This window comes from Bos taurus, chromosome 3 (genome assembly GCF_002263795.3).
Source record: "Bos taurus isolate L1 Dominette 01449 registration number 42190680 breed Hereford chromosome 3, ARS-UCD2.0, whole genome shotgun sequence".
Classification (NCBI taxonomy): Eukaryota; Metazoa; Chordata; class Mammalia; order Artiodactyla; family Bovidae; genus Bos; species Bos taurus.
This window is the reverse complement of record NC_037330.1, coordinates 32,033,705-32,049,535: the sequence shown is the minus strand read 5'-3', so window position 1 is coordinate 32,049,535 and position 15,831 is coordinate 32,033,705. Positions and strand designations below refer to the sequence as shown.

The window sequence follows — 15,831 nt, the reverse complement described above, 5'->3', positions numbered from 1 at the left end:
ACCACCACCTTCTCCACCACTGCCACTGTCTCCACCAATATTGGCACAGAAACCTTCACTTCTGGGTATCACTTGTTGATGATACCAAGTCTTGGTGGCTGATGGAGTGCATTCTAGAAGAACAAGAAGATCTCTTCAGAACATCATCATAAGTTATCTTTGAGCCCAGAAGCAACAACTCTAGACTTTCTCCTGTATTGGCTTTGTTCTCCAAGAACTTGAGCCCCATGAGAGTTCCAAGCTGTGGCTGGGAAGAATGTTACAAGGGGACAGATGTCCAAGCAAGGAGGACGGGAGAACAGGGCCACTGAAGTCCTAGCAGTGGTCCAAGCAGTCCTTGGCTTCTACTCTGTTTCCACTCAAGGGGGGAATGAACACAGCACTATAGTGACTGGATGGAGGATTTTATGTGTGAGGCTAATTAACACTTGTGTTAGCAGGGGAGGCTTATCTGTCCATTTTTCTGCCATAAGTAATACATCTGTATTTTTGTCATCTTGTTAACCTTAAGTGCTGTATTTTGATTTTTGTCATCTTGTTATGTTTTGTTTCTTAGGCTCTAGTTTTTGCTTGTTTCCTTTCAACATTGCCCTTTTTTTTTTTTTTCTCCCTCTAGCAATTCAGACATTTTATTTTTCATTTTACTCTATTGCTAGAACATTCTCCACCACCACAATTTGCTGCCTCTTACTCCCTCATTCTGTAATTTGAGCCCATCTTTTTTAAAAATTAATTTTATATATTTGTTTCTTTAGGCTATATGAGTCTTTGTTGTTACGTGTAGGTTTTCTCTAGTTGTGGCGAGCAGGGCTACTCTCTAGTTGGGCTGCTCTGTCTTCTCATTGCAGCGGGCTTCTCGTTGCCGGGCACAGGTTGTAGAGTGTGTGGGTTTCAGTAGTTGTGGCACTTGGGCTTAGTTGTCCTGCAGCATGTGGGATCTTCCCAGACCAGGGATTAAACCCGAGTTCCCTGGATTGGCAGGCAGATTCTTAACCACTGGACAAACAGGGAAGTCCTGAACCCATCTTTTTGTAATTATCTTTTAACAGGTTTTACAGTAAAAACAAACAAACAAACAATGATTCTGTGAATTTCCTGAAAGCAGAGACATAGGGAACCCTATATCTTCCACTTCTTTACCTCTGCCTCCACCTTTAGGCCTTCTCCAGAGATGCTTAGCCAAGGAACATACAATGTCACACACTACTGAGTCAGCAATGTGAGTCTTTATCCCTGTTCTTCTTCAAGACCTACCTCCAACCTCACCACTAGCAGCCAAAGATAATATCTGCCTTTAAGGCAGGTGGGAAGTGGCTAAGCCAGCCTGCCTATTTCTAAGTTAGGATATGGTGCACAGAACTGAGAGAGATGCAGTTTACTTTAGAGAAAATGTTAGCACATACATCAGACTCACTTTGAAGGTATCTGATTCTTCCTCCCAGACAAAGTTTTCCTGAGAAGAAAAGTCCATCTCTGAGTATAAGGTATATTCAAAACCTTACCCACATAGCTACTGAACTTAGACTGGCCTCTTTGATTAAAGAACGCATTTCTAAAAAGCTTCTTCCTATAAACCTGTCCCTTTTTCACATGTGAGGGTCTAGATGTCTGTGGCTGCCTCATGCACTCTTGTCCCTCTGCAGTTGCCATTCTTGCAGCTTGACCTGCATCATCTTTAGAACAATGTGGTAAACTCAGTAGTGACCCACCTGAGGACAGGCCCAGGAGTGACTGCAGCTCGAGTATGAGTGGATATTTGCCCTCATTGCAGAAGGAGCCTAAGAAGTCATCCAGGTCGATGGCCCAAACCATGGCCCCACCAAAATTGTTCTCCTTAAGAAAGTCAACCTATGGACAAAGGAGCATTTGGCAACCAAAATCAAATGGCATCTACACAACAAACTGGAGTACAGGGCGACAAGGTGATATTAGGGAGAAAAATGCAGGTGGGTTGAAACCTGTCGATATATCTTTTATGAAAGGATGTGATATGCACTTTGTGAATTCAAGGTTTGATGGGCTATCTCAGCCCCATTCTTGTTTTCTTCCTCCAGTTAATAAATTCTTGCTGCTGCTGCTGCTGCTAAGTCACTTCAGTCGTGTCCGACTCTGTGTGACCCCATAGACAGCAGCCCACCAGGCTCCCCCATCCCTGGGATTCTCCAGGCAAGAACACTGGAGTGGGTTGCCATTTCCTTATCCAATGCATGAAAGTGAAAAGTGAAAGTGAAGTCGCCCAGTCGTGTCCAACTCTTCACGACCTCATGGACTGCAGCCTGCCAGGCTCCTCCATCCATGGGATTTTCCAGGCAAGAGTACTGGAATGGGGTGTCATTGCCTTCTCCATATAAATTCTTAGGTATATACATACACATATAGTATATTGATAGCATTAATTAATTATAATAGTATATTAAATTAGCTATATATTAGCTAATTTAATATACTATTAAATAATACTGGTATTCTAGGGTAAGCTACATTTCATTTTAGCTTTCATCACTTGCTTAATCTTTACAGGAACTACTAGGTTGATTTTTCTCTTTCACAAGTTTGTAGGAACTCATCCTGTCTTTCGGGGCTTGAGGACCAGGTATATCTAACACCAAAGTCTAGATTCTTAACCATTGCGCCATACAGCTCTTTTTCTCCTCCATTTTGACCACCTTCTCCTGACCAAGATTCAGTAAAGATGCAATGTTATGGAAAGAGCCTAGACTCTGAGCCAGGGAACAACATGTTCCATTACTGCCTTTGCATTTTCCAGCTATGAAACCTTGGATTAGTCACAGCATCTATGAACCTCAGTGTACACATCTGTAAACCAGAGAGGCTATTTCTTACTTCACTGGATTGTGTAGAATCAAGTTAGGTAATGGTTGTAAAGTATTTAAGTAAAAATTTAAAGGATATTTTCATTATTGTCCATGAAAATGTTGGTCTTAAGCCTGGCTTATATAATCATTTCACGGAAGTTAGTATAGATTAATTCTGGACAAAAATTGGGGAAATAAATTTTAACCACCTTAGAATATTATACTATATGTTAGTGTATAGTAGTATATGCTGTACACTGGATCATTAAATCTGTATTTAATCATATCATTTGCTCTGTCTTGAGGGAAAGGTAAATCATAATGAGGTTGATTTATTCCACTTTGTATATATTTATAACTTTGAAGCCACAGATCTTAGTAAAATGGGCTCATGATGAACTTAGGATTTGAAGCTAGAATTGCATTTTTTTACACTGCTCTTACCTTATATTTGTAGCTCCTAATATTGTCATAGCCAACCCACTCAGTGTCTTTATAAGCATATGGAACCTTTTGGTCTTCAATCCAGGCATTTGTGGCTTCACTTAGGAATGTGCAGATCTATGAAGCGAAGGAAGAAGGCAACATTGGGCATGTCACAGATTATGTCACGTATTGCATGAGGAAGGAGGGGGAAAATAGTAAGAAATGGAAGAGGGATGGGAAAAGTGGCATTGTGAAATACCTACATTAATTTCACATATTTCTCTAGAAAGTAACTTTATATCATAAAACAAAGATACAAATTTCTATGAAACCAGGTACCAAGAAGTGAAATTCCAATTCCATAACCACAGTTTAGTTGAGAAATGGTAAGCATGACCATGAGTGCTAAGGTCATTCTTCTGAAAACACTTGAGTCTCTGGCAAAAACTGCTAACTATTCTATCGGTCTGAATTTTTAACATAAGATTTGAATAGCCCTTGTTTAGTCACTTACTCATGTCTGACTCTTTGCAACCCCATGGCTTGCAGCACGCCAGGCTCCTCTGTCCTCCACTATCTCCTGGAGTCTGCTCAAATTCATATCCATTTAGTCAGTGAGGCTATCTAACCATCACATCCTCTCCAGCCCTCTTCTCATTTTGTCTTCAATCTTACCCATCATCAAGGTCTTTTCCAATAAGTTGGCTCTTCACATCAGATGGCCCAAGTATTAGAGCTTCAGATTTCAGTAAATGCAATCAAATCAGGTTTGAAAGAAGATCCAAGTATTTGCCATCCCTGAGCTAAATTATTAAAATCCTTCTCCATCTATTTACATGGATGTAATAGAATTCAGTATAGTTTTTTTTGTTTTTTTTTTTTGTTTTTTTGTTTTTCTTTTTTTTATTCAATTTTAATTTTAAAAAAATTATACATGTGTTCCCCATCCTGAACCCTCCTCCCTCCTCCCTCCCCACACCATCCCTCTGGGTCATCCCAGTGCACCATCCCCAAGCATCCAGCATCGTGCATTGAACCTGGACTGGCATCTCGTTTCATACATGACATTTCACATGTTTCAATGCCATTCTCCCAAATCTTCCCACCCTCTCCCTCTCCCACAGAGTCCATAAGCCTGTTCTATACATCAGTGTCTCTTTTGCTGTCTCATATACAGGGTTATCGTTACCATCTTTCTAAATTCCATATATATGCGTTAGTATACTGTATTGGTGTTTGTCCTTCTGGCTTACTTCACTCTGTATAATAGGCTCCAGTTTCATCCACCTCATTAGAACTGATTCAAATGTATTCTTTTTAATGGCTGAGTAATACTCCATTGTGTATATGTACCACTGCTTTCTTATCCATTCATCTGCTGATGGACATCTAGGTTGTTTCCATGTCCTGGCTATTATAAACAGTGCTGCGATGAACATTGGGGTACACGTGTCTCTTTCCCTTCTGGTTTCCTCAGTGTGTATGCCCAGCAGTGGGATTGCTGGATCATAAGGCAGTTCTATTTCCAGTTTTTTAAGGAATCTCCACACTGTTCTCCATAGTGGCTGTACTAGTTTGCATTCCCACCAACAGTGTAAGAGGGTTCCCTTTTCTCCACACCCTCTCCAGCATTTATTATTTGTAGACTTTTGGATTGCAGCCATTCTGACTGGTGTGAAATGGTATCTCATAGTGGTTTTGATTTGCATTTCTCTGATAATGAGTGATGTTGAGCATCTTTTCATGTGTTTGTTAGCCATCTGTATGTCTTCTTTGGAGAAATGTCTATTTAGATCTTTGGCCCATTTTTTGATTGGGTCATTTATTTTTCTAGAGTTGAGCTGTAGGAGTTGCTTGTATATTTTTGAGATTAGTTGTTTGTCGGTTGCTTCATTTGCTATTATTTTCTCCCATTCTGAAGGCTGTCTTTTCACCTTGCTAATAGTTTCCTTTGATGTGCAGAAGCTTTTAAGGTTAATTAGGTCCCATTTGTTTATTTTTGCTTTTATTTCCAATATTCTGGGAGGTGGGTCATAGAGGATCCTGCTGTGATGTATGTCAGAGAGTGTTTTGCCTATGTTCTCCTCTAGGAGTTTTATAGTTTCTGGTCTTACATTGAGATCTTTAATCCATTTTGAGTTTATTTTTGTATATGGTGTTAGAAAGTGTTCTAGTTTCATTCTTTTACAAGTGGTTGACCAGATTTCCCAGCACCACTTGTTAAAGAGATTGTCTTTAATCCATTGTATATTCTTGCCTCCTTTGTCAAAGATAAGGTGCCCATATGTGCGTGGATTTATCTCTGGGCTTTCTATTTTGTTCCATTGATCTATATTTCTGTCTTTGTGCCAGTACCATACTGTCTTGATAACTGTGGCTTTGTAGTAGAGCCTGAAGTCAGGTAGGTTGATTCCTCCAGTTCCATTTTTCTTTCTCAAGATCAGTTTTGAGCTACAGAAAAGATGGTCCCATATACTTCTAAACCCAAAAGGAAATTCACATTGATTTTTTTTTAGTGAAAAGTGTTCTTCAGCCATCAACCTACCTTTCCACAGGCTATATGCTCCAAGTTTTGAGCCACCAGGGTACAGGATCTCAAGAACATAAGGATAGCAAGATGACTTGGAGAGTGGAAGAATTTTCCCCAGGGCATTTTAGCCTGAATTAGCCATGGTGGTTACCTCATAGTAAGCCCAGAAGCCAGCCTCACGTGTGTAAGGACCAGATGACCCTGCTCCAGAGACTGGGGCACAGACAGGTGTCAGAAGTGCTGAGCCGGAAGGTCCTCCCATAGGTGGGGAACCCCATGATGAGCTTCTCTGAAGGGACCCCGTTGTCTCTCCAGTACTTCATGGCATATTCCTGCAGAAGCAACACGGGCATTATTCCTCACCAGTGTTTGTCCCACGTGATGAAAAACGTCTAGCTAATTGTCCCACAAAGAGAAAACCTTCCAACTACCAACACTCCTAATCTCTCCCCTGTCTTTCCTCTGCATATGACTAGGGGTTTTCTTTCTTACACAGTTGAAATAACACATGTTGCCTTGATCCTTGGATCCCACATGCAGAGGACTGTTGTGTCCTGTACATGGGTCCCAGCCACCATGGAAGTCATAGGTCATCATGCTTATGAAATCAAGAAGCCTAGAACAAGAGAATTTGAGCATCATGATACGGGAGCATTTTTTAATAGAAAATTTAAGAGCAAGAAATGATAGCCATGGAAATTCATGATGTCAAGTAGATATCCATATGATCCCATTAGTGTGGCTTCCTAGGTGTCTCCTGGTTATCTTCTGTGACTCCCGTGAGGCTAGACAGAAAGTCTCCTTTACTTCCTTGAAAGATTAAGGGAAAACCCAGAGCAGAAGATAAGGAAATATAGTTGTTAGAGTATATGTCTCAGAAACACATGTCTTTAGGATTATGGGAACTGCAAGTGGAAAGCTATCCTATTGTTTTGTCAATAATAGCTTTCTCGATTTTACAGCTTTTCAAAAGAAACTGTCAGTGAAATATGCTGTTACATATAAAGATTTTCCAAGATCTTAAATCTTATTTCTCTTTCCCCTAAAGCCTACCATAGTGACAATATAAAGGGGTCACCACCTTATCCCAGAACCACTAAATATTCAACCATTTTTGGCAATTGATGGTACCATCCTTCTCAACATTATGTTTACATAACTACTGGGAATGCTTTCTATTAAAATGTTTAGGGATTCTCTGCTCTGGGATGTGGAGGCCCTGGGAGGCTCATCACACTCACTTTCCAATCTCTGCGATTTCATATCCTGCATCAGTGGTCTCTTTTCCAGCAGACACAGCTGCTGTGATCAGAAGTCTGGGTTTTCCTGCTTCTTCAGCCTCTTCTTCAAAAGCCTGTATCATTTCCTGGAGAGAGAAAAAAGGGTGGATTTTAGTGGTTGTCTTCATTATCTATTCCCTATGGTGAGAACCCCACAGGATATCTCCCACACAAAGCCACTCATCAAGACTGGGAGACTTAGCTGCTTTACCTAATGCATCAAAACAAACACAGAGAATTAGGAAAAAGTGAGGAGACATGTTCCAGTCAAGAGAAGAAGACAAAAATCTCAGAAAAAGAATGAAATGAAATGGAGATAACCAATCTACCTGAGAAAGAGTTCAACAAAATGATTATAAAGATACTGAACTTGGGAGGAGAAGGGAAGAAAACAATGACAAAATCAACAAATAGCTAGAAAATATTAAAAAAAAAAAACTAAAACTAAACAGAAGTTATAACTGAACTGCAAAATACCCTATATGTGTTCAACAACAGATTGGAAGAGGTAGAAAAATCAGTGAGCCAAAAGACAAAGTAACGGAACTCACTACCACAGAACAGCAGGTTGAACAAAGGATTTTAAAAAGTGAAGATACTTTAAGGAACCTTTAGTACAATATCAAGTAGAACAGCATTCCCATTATACAGTCCCAGAAGTAGAAGAGAAAGGGACATAAAATTATTTGAAGAAATAGCAACTGAAGACTTCCTAATCTGGGGAAGGAAATAGACATCCAGGTCCAAGATGCTTAGAGAATTCAAAATAAAATGAACCCAAAGAGACATGCTCTAAGACACATTGTAATACAAATGGTAAAATTTAATGAAAAAGAAAGAATCTGCTGCTTTAAGGAAAGCAGAAAGGGACAAATAATTTGTTACTTAAAAGTGAAATCCCATAAGGCTATCATTAGATTTTTCTGCAGAAACCTTATAGGTCAGTAGGAAGAGGCATAACATATTCTTACATATTCTTAAGCTACAAAGAAAGAAAGGGGATGAGGACTAAGTCCTGGGAGGAGGGTATTAGTTTCTCTTCCTATATATGAGATGACAGGGCTTCCCAGGTGGCACTAGTGTTAAAAAAAAAAACCCACCTGCCAATGGAGGAGACACAAGAGACACAAGTTCAGTCCCTGGGTCAGGAAGATCCCCTGGAGAAGGAAATAGCAACCCACTCCAGTATTCTTGCCTGGAGAATCCCATGGACAGAAGAGCCTGGCAAGCAGCAGTCCATAGGGTGGCAGAGTTGGCCACAACTGAAGTGACTTAGCATACACACACACACACACACACACACAATGTTTGTCCTAGAAGTTCATTTGGATCTTTCCATAAGATGTTATAGGAATTCTACTCAGCCTTAAAAAAGAAAGAAATCCTGCCATTTGCAACCACATGGATAGAGGTAAGGGTATTTTGCTAAGTGAAATGAGTGAGAGGGAGAAAAACAAATACAGTATTATATTAATCATATATGGAATCTGAGGAGAAAAAAAAAAACAGCAAACAAATAAAAGCAAATTCATAGATATAGAGAATGAATTGGTGGTTACCAGAGAGGATGGGGGTTGGGGGGTGGACAAAACAGATGAAAGACATCAGCTTCATGGTGATGGCTAATAACTGGATTTATGGTTGTGATCACTCTGCAATGTACACAGATGTTGAACTATAATGCTGTGTTACCAGAAACATATAATAAAAAAAGAATTTCTTCATCAGATTCCTTCAGCTACCTATATCCTCCCAGTAAATTCTTTTTTGATTTAAGCTGCCCAGAGAGTCTGTTTCTATTGCTTGCAACTCCCAAACACCTTCATAAGTGTACTTCTGAAGACAGCAGCATTTGCTATCCCCGGGAAACGCAACTCTCACAGACAGTCCATGAAGTCACTAGCCTCTCTACGAAAAGACACAGGAACTAGTGCTTCGTTCCCACCTTAATCAGGATGGTAAATCACTGTTTGTCCTCAGGTGGGCTTCCCCTGGACCCTGGATATTCGATATCCAAGTCAATGCCATCAAATTCATGTTGACGAAGGAAGTCAATGACAGAACAGATGAAGATTCTTCGGTTGGCAGCTGAGGAGACCATGGTGGTGAATCTAAGCAGAGAGGTTGTCTATATTAACATCACCAATCCTTAAATCCTCCTTACACCCTCGAATATAAATTTTATTATGCATTTTATAATAACTTCTGTTGGATTTTTACAGCTAAGGTGAATCCAAATTGTTAATGGTAATTAGTAGAAAAGTTTATAATTAAAATTTTATTTTCTTCAGTATACCCAATGAATAATATTTTTCTGTTTATAGCATCAATGGTACATGTGCATTTTACTTATTAGTGAGATCTTTCAGGGGCAGTGGTTTAGCCACCACAGTTCTTTGATCCTAAGATGTTTATTTTTCTATTTACTGTTTCCAAAATTAAGATGTGATTTATAAAATGTGAATACATTTAATGAAGCATTTCTGGCCCCCAATATATGAATATATTGTGAGTCTTGCATTTGAAGGTAACTTAATATCTAGAAAAATTAGTGCCTCTGCCATAGTCAATAATTTTATTGTCTATTAACATGTATTCAAACCCTCTTGGTTAGTTCCTGATTATAAAAAGCCTGTGGTAAACCCTTTGTAAACTGGATCACAACCTCCCTAATTCATCTCTTTTTTCTTTTTTCTTTTCTTTTTGTTTTTAATTCTGGTATTCAGTGGCTATACTTTAAAAAAAAAAAATGACTAGCACAAACTGGGTAATCTAAAAAGTGAAGGGTAGAGATATTGTCTGGAGTTTGGGGGAATTGACCTGCAAAGATTTTCTTATTTAAGTGATTTGTGAGCAAGATAAGAAAAAGTTCTACTGGCAGAGTGGACTTGAGGTAAAAGAAATATTGATCAAATGCTATATGTGAGAATTAGCTTGTTACCTGATAGGTAACTGCCAGAAGTTTCACTTGGCTATTAGAGTGAGAATAAAAACACTCAGTACATTTTGCTCCAACATTTTAAGCATGACTGGCTACCTCAGGAAAATTGTGGAGGGAAGAAGAGAGGGGCAAGTTACTTTTCATGTCAAATAACTTTGTGCTGTCTAATTTTAAAATAATTATGGGAAGACATTGGGCTTCCCAGGTGGCGCTAGTTATAAAGAACCCGCCTACCAGTGCAGGAGACATGAGGTATGGGTTTGATCCTGGGTCAGGAAGATCCCCTGGAAAAGGGCATGGCAACCCACTCCAGTGTTCTTGCCTGGAGAATCCCATGGACAGAAGAGCCTGGCAGGCTGCAGTTCATAAGGTCACAAAGAGTGGGACATGACTGAAGTGACTTAGCACACACAGCAGATGGGAAGACATCAACTTCATAATTTAAAAAGTCATTTACCACTGACTTGGACAACTTTCAACATATAAGTCAAGTCTAACCTCATCATCTCTTTTTTCTAACTCAGAGTCAAAAAGCCTATGAGGTTACCAATCCTCCTTTCTCGCTACTTCCCCAGAAAAGAGCCTATGACCCAGCCCAGGGCTCATGCTCTTACGGCAGCCCAAGTGCTTCTCCGTCACCAAGCCAGTCTGTCTCACTCACCATTGTCCACTGTCTTTTGAGTGTTTCCCCATCATTTCCCCCATTCTACTGCTATTTCTCCAGGTCTGCTTCAGTCAGCCTTTCCCATCCACGGACAGTTACTTCTTAAGAGCTGGCCTCTTTCCCCCGGAACATTCATTTTCACCTCCCCACTGGTATCTTATTTTCCCACTCCAGCTTGAGGGTTTCTTTCTTTTGCCTCCACTCTCATTTTCTGGCCATGGAAAGACTTACTTCTGAGTGCCAAAGTTCCAGCCACCAACAACCAGCAAAGTGACCAGATCTTTGTTGCTGCAGAAAGAAACCAAGAGGCACATTTAAGTGAAAGCTCTGTGAGTTTTAGGATACATTTATTGCAGAAAACAACTCTTCTATCCCCATTCTTGAGTCTCTGGGAAATGGGCAACAGCCAAGTACAAGCTCTAAAGTTCCCATGGCAAGTGCTCCTCCCATCTGCCCACGTTAGTCTTTACATCATAGGTTACCACATATGCATCAGAAATCTGCAAAGGACTGCCTTTCAGAATCTTATGATATTTGGGAATAAACTGGGGACAGAACTTGGGCATCTCCACTCTCCCTCGTTGATTCCCATTCACTTTGGATTCAAGTCCTACTGACTGTTCTTTCAGGGCTTGGAACCCAGGATACAGGACATCAATATCATTCCATTCATAGGGAGCAATCTTGTTGTCATTCATGGTGGCAAAAGCATATATCAGGTGTGTGCACAGACATGGGTCCACATCCCTGGGGAAGAACTTGGCTGGTTCTGGTCGATACTGAGACCAGTTGGTAAAGTAGCACACTAGCTTATAGGCTGAACCTGCAAGAGAAGGTGGCAGTCATTGTGGTGGAGGGCTCCACTGTCTGTGTCACTTGCTGATGAACTCAAGGGGAAGGGGTCCCTACGAGGTCACATGGCAGATACCTGGTAGATACTGCAGTACCCTTTTCCCTCGCCTATGGAAGACCTGGCTAAACAGTCATGACACTTTTGTCAACAGAATCCCAGCAAGGTCTAAGCTTATTTCTTGACCCAGAAAGTTTGAGATCATTTCAAGTCAACACATAAAATAAAATAAATTTGCCATCATAGCAGCAAGTGGTAAGGTTAATGATGCTCCTCAAATAATTCATAATTTCAAAGATTACTCAATTTCACTACCAATAAAACAAATATCTTTTGTTGATTGCATATGATATGACTGATATTTTATTTAGGGGCTTTATGCAAATTTTAATTCCCATACAGCCTAATGGGGGAAACATTCTCATTTTCAGATGAAACTTGGGACTACTCAAGGCTGAAAGTTTAAGATGAATTCCAATTCATTCATCCATTTATTCCGCAAATACTGATTGTGCCTACACTACTTCCAGGCAGTCTTGCTCCAAAGCTCATGCTCTTCCCAGTCTCCTGAGTCCCCATATCTGGATTTTAGTCATGTTCACATCTACAGCCAATGCCTAGTTATTAGAAATAATGTGAAGATATTTGAGGGGGAAAAAGACAAAACAAAGAAGAGTATAAACTACACAGGTAATAAATACTTTACTTGTCTTGGCATCAGAATATAGGTTTAAGTCCTGATTCTGAACAATCAAGGACAAATCACTTCTGCCCTCTCTGCTTTAGTTTTCCCATCTATAAAGTGAATTATTCTGGATTAGGTGAGCTATAGGCCCCCTCCCATTGCTGCCTTTCTGAGATCAAGCAAAACAGGCTGGGAGCTAGCTCAAGTCCCGACATCACAAAACAGGCCCTAGTCCTGACATCATGAAAGGTGGAGGAAATTCAGAGTCAGAAGAAAGGAGGGAAAGAAGAGTAACTATCAGGAAAATTGGAGTGTGGATAGGAGGTTGTGTTACTCCTTACCTAGTTGTACCTGCAGCAGAACAGCCAAGGCTGAAACAAACAAAGAAGCAAAACTCAGAAACAAGCATCCTTAGATGGGCTTCCCAGTTAGGACTCGGTGCTACCCAGGAGACTTTCAGAATGTCAAGGGCCTGGGAGTTTTTGGATTTATCAGTGGTATTTTCCAGGACCCCATTTCATCATTCTCAGGCCTGGATCCCAAGTTCCTCTACACAGAGTCCAAGGCATGGGGGAATAACTCATGTAGAAGCTTCACTAAAACAAAAGCCCACCCTCTCTGCATTCCCAGGGATACCCCATGATGTGTGGGAAGGAAGAAGAGCAGAAAGAGTGGGAGACTCACAGGCCCAGAACAACATCCTCCCCATTGTGCCTACACACTGGCCACCTGGGCAGCCTCTGGGCTCAATCTTATATAAGACTTTTATCACCGCAGGAAAAGCACAGCTGCCACCTCCTGGCACAGGTGCCCAAGGTTGTCATGTTCATACCTCCACCCATCTCAGACTCATAGGAATGTAAGGGGAGAGAGTTCCAGGAATATTCCCTCACCAGCCCAGGCCTGGCTATTCTGACAGAACCCTGTACAATTGGAGGACTTAGCTCAGCACTGAGGCCAAGTCTATGAAAGCCCAGAGTAGGAATGAAGGGCACGGTTCTGGAGTCAGGGTCCCAAGCCAGAAAAACACATGGGGGTTAGTTGTGATACTGAGCAGCTTTCATTTAAGGAATAATTTTCCTCCTACAGGACCAGCCTTTATCTTAAGGCCAGTGGCCAGGGTCCTGGAATGAACCTAATACAGGGAAGGGGCAGGATCAGCCTCATCTTCTCCCCCTTGTCTCCTGGGGATTTTACAGCCACAGTTCTGGGGGGAAGGATAGAGGCAGACAGAGGATGCTGCAGGTGCTAGCTTTCCTCCCATATTGGGATGAGGAGAGGGCATCAGCTGTCAGATAAACATGAACCTTGTACCTCTGCCCTCTCATCCTCATTCTGGGTGGGGTGGTGGCATCAGGGTGTAAGGAACATTTTTGATCTGATTGTTTTATAAATTGAGTTAGAAATCTCATCTGGACAAGCTGAAGCTATAAAAAGTTTGGAGTAAACTAAAAAGCCATGGATACAACTGGGCTCTAAACAATGTACTGAATCAACCCATTTAAATGATTGACTTTCTAACTGATATTTTTATAATATATCAACAGCATAGTAGGACAGTAAGGGATAAAAAAGGAATAATCCTGAAAAGAGTAGAACAAAGGTAGCTAGCATAACTTTATCTCAGTTCCTACTGATTTTCATCTCTGAAAAATACCAAAAACACAAGCATGTAAATAAAAATAATGCCAATTAAAAAGAGATGGTGCAGGAAGATGAATAGATAAAAGAGAACCCAACAAGAGATGGGAGAGTAAAACAAGCATTGGAAGAAAACTAGCCTTTCTTTTAGGACCATGCTTCTAGCATCAATGTAGATAGAAATGCTGCCATAGTCAATTGAGATAAGAGAATTAGAAGCAGACATATTTGTGCATGTCAGGATTTTTCCCTTGGAAATTTGAAATGATGAAAGAAGAATAGAAAAGTGTAAAGACTACTTCATGCCTATCAGATCCAGAGAGAAAAGAAATCAGGTAAGAATAAGACTCCATCTCCAATTATAGAGGGACATCTCTGATAGCTCAGTTGAGAAAGAATCCACCTGCAATGCAGGGAACCCCAGTTCAATTCCTGGGTTGGGAAGATCTGCTGGAGAAGGGATAGGCTACCCACTCCAGTATTCTTGGGCTCCCCTTGTGGCTCAACTGGTAAAGAATTCACCTGCAGTGTGGGAGACCTGGGTTTAATCCCAGGGTTGGGAAGATCCCCTGGAGAAGGGAACAGCTATCTACTCCAGTATTCTGGCCTGGAGAATTCCATGAGCTGTATAGTTCATGGGGTCACAAATAGTCCGACATGACTGAGTGACCTTTACTTCAGGTTTCCCTAGTAGCTAAGGTGGTAAAGCATCCACCTGTAATGCAGGAGACCCAAGTTCAATCCCTGAGTAGGGAAGATCCCCTGGAGAAGGAAATGGCAACCCACTCCATTATTCTTGCCTGGAGAATTCCATGAACAGGGGAGCCTGGTGGGTTGCAAAGAGTTGGACACGACTGAGCAACTAACACACACAACAATTACAGACTCACCTGTGAGGAGAATAAGCTTTGCCATGGTTGTTGTCAGCACTGGTCTTGCAGAGCCTGGATTTGCCTTTTATATCATCTGACTACCAGCTCGTCATAAAGGATATCTTCCAAGCGGAGAGCATCTAACCCAGATGTGTATATAGCTAATCAGTAAGTCAACAGATCTCCTCCCCTACAACCACTCATGGACCTCCAACCTGCACTCCTCCACCACCTCCTCTGCTCAATAAGGACAAAACATCTCCTAACAAGGTGGCAGAGACCATCACCATGAAAAGTACCCGCTTAATAGGGTGGGTTTTTTTTTGTGTGTGTGTGTGTGGCAGTTCTCAGGGCTGATAGACATCCATTTAAACATAATTAGATTCCTATGCTGTGGACATTTAGTGCCTGGCATCAAAGCATGTATTTATTGAAAAGTAAACACTAAAAATCCTTGGACGGTATTAGCTGTTCTTAAACCTTTTTTCTTTGTAGAATTAGTCTTATATAACTTATGCAATCAGTGCCTAAGAAAAGTTCATCTTTAGGTGCTACTTTATGAACCTTCTACACCTGTTCTTTGGAATGTATGTGCTCAGTTGCTCAGTCATGTCCTACTCTTTGTGACCCCATGGACTGTAGCCTTCTGTCTGTGGGATTTCCCAGGCAAGAACGCTGGAGTACTGGAGTGGATTGTCATTTCCTCCTTCAGGGAGGAAACCCAAGGATCAAACCCACCATCTCCATGTCTCCTGCGCTAGCAGGCAGATTCTTTACCACTGAGCCACCCAATGTGAGGCAACCTTAGTCATGATTATAAGTAATTTTATCAAAAAACATATGGTTCCCAAAATGTACCCTCTGAAGGTCAGTAAGAACTCTCTAATCCACAGTTCCAAATTGTATCTAGAAAATGTTTAAAAATATTTTGTGCTGCAGACAGATAGAGATGATGGGGATGCTATTGGGGTCTCTTTTAAGAGAAATATTTGCAACTTGACCATTGGTGGAACTTTTTATTTAAAATTTACTCCAGTTCAGCTTCCTAAACATTATGCACTACTATTATCCTATTAAAAACGTCTGCCTCGGCCATAATGGTCTGTTCATTGTCCCCAACGTGTTT

General features: G+C 40.9%; 1 pseudogene; it reads right to left on the bottom strand.

Annotated features, from left to right (window-relative positions):
- Positions 1-20: 20 nt before the first annotated feature.
- On the bottom strand, positions 21-14,709 carry LOC786961 (acidic mammalian chitinase-like; annotated as a pseudogene).
- Between the last annotated feature and the right edge of the window lie 1,122 nt (positions 14,710-15,831).